The sequence below is a fragment of the Octopus sinensis genome, linkage group LG8, assembly GCF_006345805.1.
Source record: "Octopus sinensis linkage group LG8, ASM634580v1, whole genome shotgun sequence".
Classification (NCBI taxonomy): domain Eukaryota; kingdom Metazoa; phylum Mollusca; class Cephalopoda; order Octopoda; family Octopodidae; genus Octopus; species Octopus sinensis.
This window is the reverse complement of record NC_043004.1, coordinates 52,523,482-52,530,981: the sequence shown is the minus strand read 5'-3', so window position 1 is coordinate 52,530,981 and position 7,500 is coordinate 52,523,482.

Below are 7,500 nucleotides of genomic sequence, written 5' to 3'. Positions count from 1 at the left end.
GTTCTAATTCTATATACCTATTCTGTTTTATCACCAATGAACCTGAGTAGCCATCGCCCGAACATATAACAATACAAACCATAAACCGTATCATTTAGTCTGCTGCAATGATTCAATAAGCACATATAAAACATCCAAGAATATATTTTTTCCGTCTGAAGATACTTTACCCAAGTCATATAAATTTAATATTTACTTAATATATACTGAATATTAATTGAAACATCTATAATGGATGATAATTGATTTGCTGTTAATGATAAACAATTATAAATAATTATTAACTTCCCAATCTCCATTTCCTTTTCCTTCTTATACACACACACACCCACACACACATACACACACACAAGCTCCTGCAGTTTCCGGGTAATTTTCATAATAGAACGTCTTGGCGAACTTTCAGAAGAGCATACCCTCATAGTTGGAATTTCTCAGTTTTGAGAAGGATTTTTTACTAATTTTCTTTTTCACTCTTGCAAATGGTGGGGAGAAGATCTTTATTTCATTATTTCATTATTTCCGGACCGATTTTATCCATTTCTTTTTCCCATAATACTCTTGAAAAAATTTCTAGAAATCAAAAACTAAAAAATTGAACATTTATGAATTGTTTTAAACCCTCCCCTCCCCCACTAATTACCAATATTGGCCATTATTTTATTTTGTTTTGTTTTTTTACACTCCGCATTTAGAAACGATGGGAGGAGTTCTGGAGTTTAAAAAAATGAACAGTTTTGGGAATCGGCGATCACCATTACAATTCCCAATACATTTATTTTCAAACAAAAAATGTAACGTAAATTAAAAGCAATATTGTAATCTTTAAAAATTTTTTCATTAACACTCGCCCATTCCAGAAATCCTAAAATTTCGACTTCTTTCTAATTTTTTTTAATAGTAGTTTTCAAATACGAACAGTTCGAATCAGCAATTGTTTCTGTTTAAAATATGAAAATATTTTTCGGACGAAAAAGGTGTGATTTAAGGGGGGGATTAGCTGCTGTTTCTGGCACATCCAACGATAACCTCCTGTTTCCTCGTTTCTTTTTAGCTGACATTTTTCTCTCCATGAGCTCATTTTATAGAATGATATACATACTTGCGTACATACAAAAATAATTTGGATAGGCAAAATATTTACATGAACTAGGCGCAGGAGTGGTTGTGTGGTAAGTAGCTTCTTACCAGACGGACGTGTTTTTTTGCTGCTCCGATGTCTCGTTGTTTCAACGTGAAATATTGAACTGTCGTCTCGACTAAAGGTAGGAAATTTGTGTTTTTGTGGGTTTAGTGAAGCTTTATTGCTTGCATGAATGTTTTTTAACATTTAATATTTTTTAGGAAGTAATAAGGCTCCACTTTTCTCCGAATGTAATTTTTCTGCCTGTGTCGAGCGAAAGAAATTGTATTTTTGAAGCGGCTTGGTCCGACTGAAGAGATTATTGTGAAATCGTCATTGTGTGTCCACGGGATTACCAAGGATTGTTTACCAAGGGTCTTACCAATGCATTTGGCACGGATTACATTCTGGCCGAAGAAGTGAGAAAAAAAAGAAAACTGAATTCCTTTGCCTAATTTGAACTCTCTTTCTCTTCTATCATTTATTTGTTAAAAACTTTTTTGAACTGCCATTTTTATTTTTTCTTCCCTTCTGTTACATTTTTATTCTCCTTTCTGTGGCTAAATTTAGTTATTATTGAACTATTGTATTTTACGTTATGGCGAAGGCAAGGAATTTTACTGTGTGGGAGTTAGCACCTCCCAAAAAATATTTACATGATCTTGAGGAAAGAACCGTGGTGCTGAGAACATTTTCAAAGGTACTCGACACCATAATGGTCTTTCCGAGAGATACCATTGAGAACGAGCTGGAAGATTATATGCCAGCCGTTAAACATATACAACGGGGGGTCAAGCACGCAACGGTCTGGTTGCTATTTGACTCCGCCGAAGAAGCTTGCAAATGTGCAAGCCAGCCCATTGAGGGCGATGAAATTCTGTTTCTCCCCAGTTACAGGGGGGAAAAACTGTTACGTTTGTGGGTATGTGGCCTGCCGCCCGGCTTTGAACCCGAGTGGATAGAAGACTCTATCCGCCGGGGGCTGGGTGACAGGGACGCCAAGATCCTCAACGTTAAAATGCAGCCTGCGGCTAACTGGGAAGGGTCAAAGGCCACTTTGACTCTGTGGACCCAGTCGGCCAAGAGTCTGGTTTTTCCGGACTTCCTGAAGATGGCCGGGTCCAGGTACCCGGTGATGCTTGAGGGACGCGCCCCCAAGTGTCACCGGTGCTCGGAGCCTGGACATATTAAGAAGAAGTGTCCCGGGGGCCGTGGTGCCGCCCCGGAACATGAAAAGGAAAAGGTGCCCGCCGTCCCCTCACTGGAGGGGGAGACGGTGGAAGTCGTGGAGGAGGTTGCCTCCACGAAAAGAAAGAGGCCGGCGAGCAACAATGGTTGCCCACCAAAGAACGCTCAGGGGGCGGAGGGGGATAGCAATCCCCCGTGTCTGGTGACGGAGTCCCCTGGGTTAGCAGTCTCCCCCAAAAGAAGGAGGAGAAAAAGGAGAGGTCGGACGTCTGACGTTTCTGTGTCGCCGACGGAGCCGCGGGTGGGATGTGTGCCACCCGCGGACAAGGCTCCGCCAGTAGGAAGTGAGCCACTGGAGGTCCACTCCTGTGAAGAGGAGATGCTTCTCCTCCTCTACCACAAGGGAGAGGAGGTGGAGGATTTCTTGAATGGCTTGAGCGACCGAGAGCGCAAGGGCGCGGTCGGCTCAAGAAATCCGTTATGGCCTCCGCGGGTAGCTGCGGAAAGGGTAACGGAGGCTATCTTATCAAGGGTCGCAGAGACCTTTGAAAGAAGGTACTTTACCTTTCTCTTCGCAGGCCCCGACTTGTCGTCGCAGAGTTGTCTGCAGGCGGCAAGACAATTTGCTTCGGGGACCTGACGGGGAGAATTGTTGAACACTTTTTGAACATTTTGAACATTTTTAAACATGTTGAAGAGGAGGTTTATCACCTCGTCTGAAAAAGTGTAATTTGAACATTTTGAACATTTTTGAACATTTTACTAAATGTATTCATTGAACACTGTTATTTTCTGAAATTTTTGAATTTTGAATTTTGTAAAATTTAAAAACATTGTAAAAAGAACATTGTATTAGAGAAGCAGAGGTCGACGGGCGCTTCTGACTTCTCCCATCACCATTTTCATCCATCATTACCATAATCCATTAATGTCTCTGTCCAGCCCGGAGCTACTTCTACCTCTGTGTGATGCCCTAAGTGGCAAATAATTGAAATAAAGTAGCTCGCTAACCAGCTTGCTTCCGGTTACCCATAGTGCATTTGGTTTGTCGTTTGTGTGCGAGTCGGACGTCGGTGTTGTTGCTGCGGTGAGACAATGTACTCAGACCTTACCGGGTCTGAGTTGTCTTCAGAGGTGGAGCTCGTGAGGGCGGTCATAGCAATGGACAGTATGCTTGAAAAGAACAAGAGTTTTGCAGAGATCACGGAGAAGAGACGAAAGGAGCTGGACTTGGCTGGTTTGAAAAACTATGGCAAGATGCTACAGAAGGTGGAAGGGGACGTAAGACTGTCGCCCCCCAAAGGAATCATGGAGAAGATAGAAAGAAAGACTATCACCTATAAGGTGTTCCCTTTAAAAGGAAAAAGGGCTGAACCGGTGGAAGCAGATACAAAAAGAGCGCTAAGAGAGAGGTCAAAAGAAATCACATACATCACAAAAGGAAAAAGATACGGAACAATGATTGTCCAATTTAGGACAGCTGAAGAGGCAATGAGGCTGGCAAGTGTGGTGGTGAAAACGGAGGAGGTAGTGCTTCTGCCCAAATACCTTGGAAGAAAAACTTCCAAAGTGAGGGTAGAAGCAATTCCGCCGGACGTAGAAGGGGCTTGGATAGCAGCAGCTGTCCTTGTTGGAAGCGAGGAGAAGGTGGCTGTCCTCCAAGCCACAGAAACAGAAGGAGTGTGCAAAGGAAGGACGCTCGAATTAATCATTCAGACAGAGGAGGAACAACTTGAGAACTTGGCAGAAACTGTGACGCTGGGGAAAATCGTTCTGAGGGTGTGGGTAGAGGGCAGAGTACCACGTTGCTTTAAATGTGGCCAAAAGGGCCACATTAGAGCATACTGCCCTCTACGAAAGACTACGGCCGAGGATGTGGTTGCGGAGACAGAAGAGAAAAAAGAGGAAAAAGAAAAAATAGACGAAGGAAGCGATGAAAAGGAGGAATGGAAAGTTGCAGAGCGCACAAGAAGAAAGAGAAAAAAAAGAAAAGACACTGAGTATGATGTGGCACCCCAGTCCAACCCCATCCCACCCAAGACCACTCAGACCCACCCTCCCCATACAGACACGAACCCACCCACCCCATTTCCCCTCAAGAAAAAAAGAAAAAAAAAGAACAGACACCACAAAATTTAGAAGACCCCCCCTCCCGGCGAAAAAGGTTATGAATGCATGACGGAGAGAAGGTTACCATCAAGTGACAGGATTGAACGAAAAGAGAAAAAGGACTCAGGACCTAGAGACAGGGAGTTGTGTTACTCAGTGTGGGGTGAGTAGCACACTCTTCATAATATCATTTTCAGATATCATTCATATTATCATATTTTAATTTGTTCTTCATGTGCATTTTCATGTTCATCCATTATATCATATTTTATTTTTTAATTGTTATCTGTCCCCACATGTGTTGTAGTGTCCCATCTGTGTACTGCCTTTATGGCAAATCTGATAGAATAAAGTAGCTCGCTAACCTCTGACGTGTTCAGACGTGTTGTTTTGATGCTCCAGTTGTCACGTGTTTCAACGTGAATTGTTGAACTTTTGACTCGACTACAGGTAGGCGTTTTGTATTTTTAGGAGCTTAGTGAAGTTTATTGCTTGCATTTAATGTTTTTTAGCATTTAATATTTTTTAGCAAGTAATAAACTCCACTTTGCTCCAGACATTTTTTTCCTGCCTGTGGTCGAGTATAAAGACACACTTTGTAGTGAGAATTGTGTTTTTGAGAAGGCGTAGCCCCACCTAAAAAATTAACGTGTGTAATTGCCTTTGTCTTCGGATTTATCAACGGAGTACCAGGGATTATTTTCACCAGTGGCCTGGAATACCTTTTGGCCGGGAAAAAAGAAAGAAAAAAATTAATTCCTTTGCCTCGATTTTGAACTCTCTTCTGCTATCTTTTATTTTAAAAAGACTTTTTTGAACTGCTGTTTCGAATTTTGTTTCTTCCCTTCTGTTCTGTTTTTATTCTCCTTTTTTTGTCTATTTTATTTTATCACTTTGAACTGTTTTTTGAACTTTTGTTATGGCAAAGGAGTTCACCATATGGGAGTTGACACCTCCCAAAAGATATCTGAAAGAGCTAGAGGACCGTGGTGTTGAGGACTTATTCAAAGTTGCTCAACACCATAGCTGTCTTTCCAAAGGCCACTATTGTTAACGAGCTGGCAGACTATATGCCAGCCGTTAAATACATCGCACCGGGAGTCAAATACGCAACGGTTTGGTTGCTGTTTGACTCCCCTAAAGCAGCTTGCGACTTTGCAAGCAAGCCCATTGAGGGCAAGGAGATATTGTTCCTCCCTAATTACAAGGGACAAAAATTGTTGAGAGCTTGGATCTGCGGCTTACCACCCGGCGTTGGACCCGAGTGTATAGAGGACTCTATCCGCCGGGGTCTGGGTGGTAATAGCGCCAAGCTCCTAAACGTAAGAGTACAGGCTGCGGCTGATTGGGAGGGGTCAATAGCTACTTTGACCCTATGGACCCAATCAGCCAAAGGTCTGGTTTTGCCGGACTTCTTGAGGATGGCCGGGTACAGGTGTCCGGTAATGCTTGAGGGACGCCCTTCCACAAGTGTCACCTGTGCCTGGACACCGACCATATTAGGAAAAACTGCCCCAGGGACCAAAGTAGGATCCTGGAGCATTTGATGTCGTAGCCTCTCCCTGCCCCCCCCCCCCCCGATGGAGGGAGAGAAACAGAGCGGGGAAGCGACGACTTCCTCAACGAGAAAGAGAAAAGTGGCGAGCAATGGCGACCCACCAAAAGACCCGGAAGCTGCGGGAGAAGAAGAGAACCCGGTGTGTGCAACACCTCAACCTCAACCTCCCGCGGCCCAAGATAAAAAGAAGAAAAGGAAGAGGAGAAACGGGACGCCGCCGGCGGATTGTGATACGCAGACGGCGTCCCCGAAGTCTTCTCAGGCGGGTGTGCCGCCTGAGGAACAATTTGTGGGACACAATTTGTGGTTCTCTTTTTTAAAGGTGGAACAGTGGAAGGTGAGATGAGTAAAATGAGTAAAATGGGAGGGACTTCGGTCCTGCACGGAGGACCCCGAGTGGCCTTCGCAGCTGGCTGCGGAGGTCATAAGGAGGGGTAATCTGGGCAGGATCACGGGTTCCTTCCCGATGGACTCATTTCAAATAATACCTCTAGACCACGAACTGACCAGCGATGATTGCCTCGTTGAGGCAAGAGCGCTGGTCGGCCGGGTAACATAGACTTACTGAACATTGTATTATATTGAAAAAGAGGTTTATTGCCTCTGGTAAAATTTGTAAAATTTGAAATCTTTGTAAAACCTTTGAAAAAAAAGGACAATGTCTTAGAGAAGCGAAAGTCGGCGGGCGCTTTCGTCTTCTCCCAACCCCATCTTCGTCCATCACCATCATTCATTAATGTTTTTGTCCAGGCCGCAGCTACTCTTTGTACTGCCTTAGTGGCAAATCATATGAAATAAAGTAGCTTGCTAGCCAGCCACACTGTTCTGCTATAGCCCCGGGCCGACCAATGCCTTGTGAGTGGATTTGGTAGACGGAAACTGAAAGAAGCCTGTCTTATATATATATATATATATGTATGTGTTTGTGTGTCTGTGTTGGTCCCTCCCCCCCAGCATTGCTGGTGTGTCTACGTACCCGTTACTTAGCGGTTCGGCAAAATCGACCGATAGAATAAGTACTGGGCTTACAAAGAATAAGTCCCGGGGTCGATTTGCTCGACTAAAGGCGGTGCTCCAGCATGGCCGCAGTCAAATGACTGAAACAAGTAAAAGAGTCAAAGAGTAAAAGAGAACTATGTTAAGAATTATAGAAAAATTTCCCGATATTTTTTTTAGATATTGCATCCGATTTTTTCAGAGTGAGCAATGTAATATTTACTACCAGCAATTCACATAAAGAGCAGTCGTCAATGGAATATGTACTGGTATGACATGAGAATGTGAAAAGAAATGATGACTTATCGTATCGCATGGAAATCTTGTGGCACGTCTGATGATGTATGAAGGAAGCGAAATAGGTTTCAGTAAGGTAACTAAACCTCTCTGTGGAGTTTCACAACAGATCACTTATTTAATGACATGATTATGAAACAAGAAGTCAGTCAACGCAATGGGCAGTACCTCATAGGCACCCAAATAAGACTATGAAGGGCATTCGAACGGTTAATACATTTTTTAAATA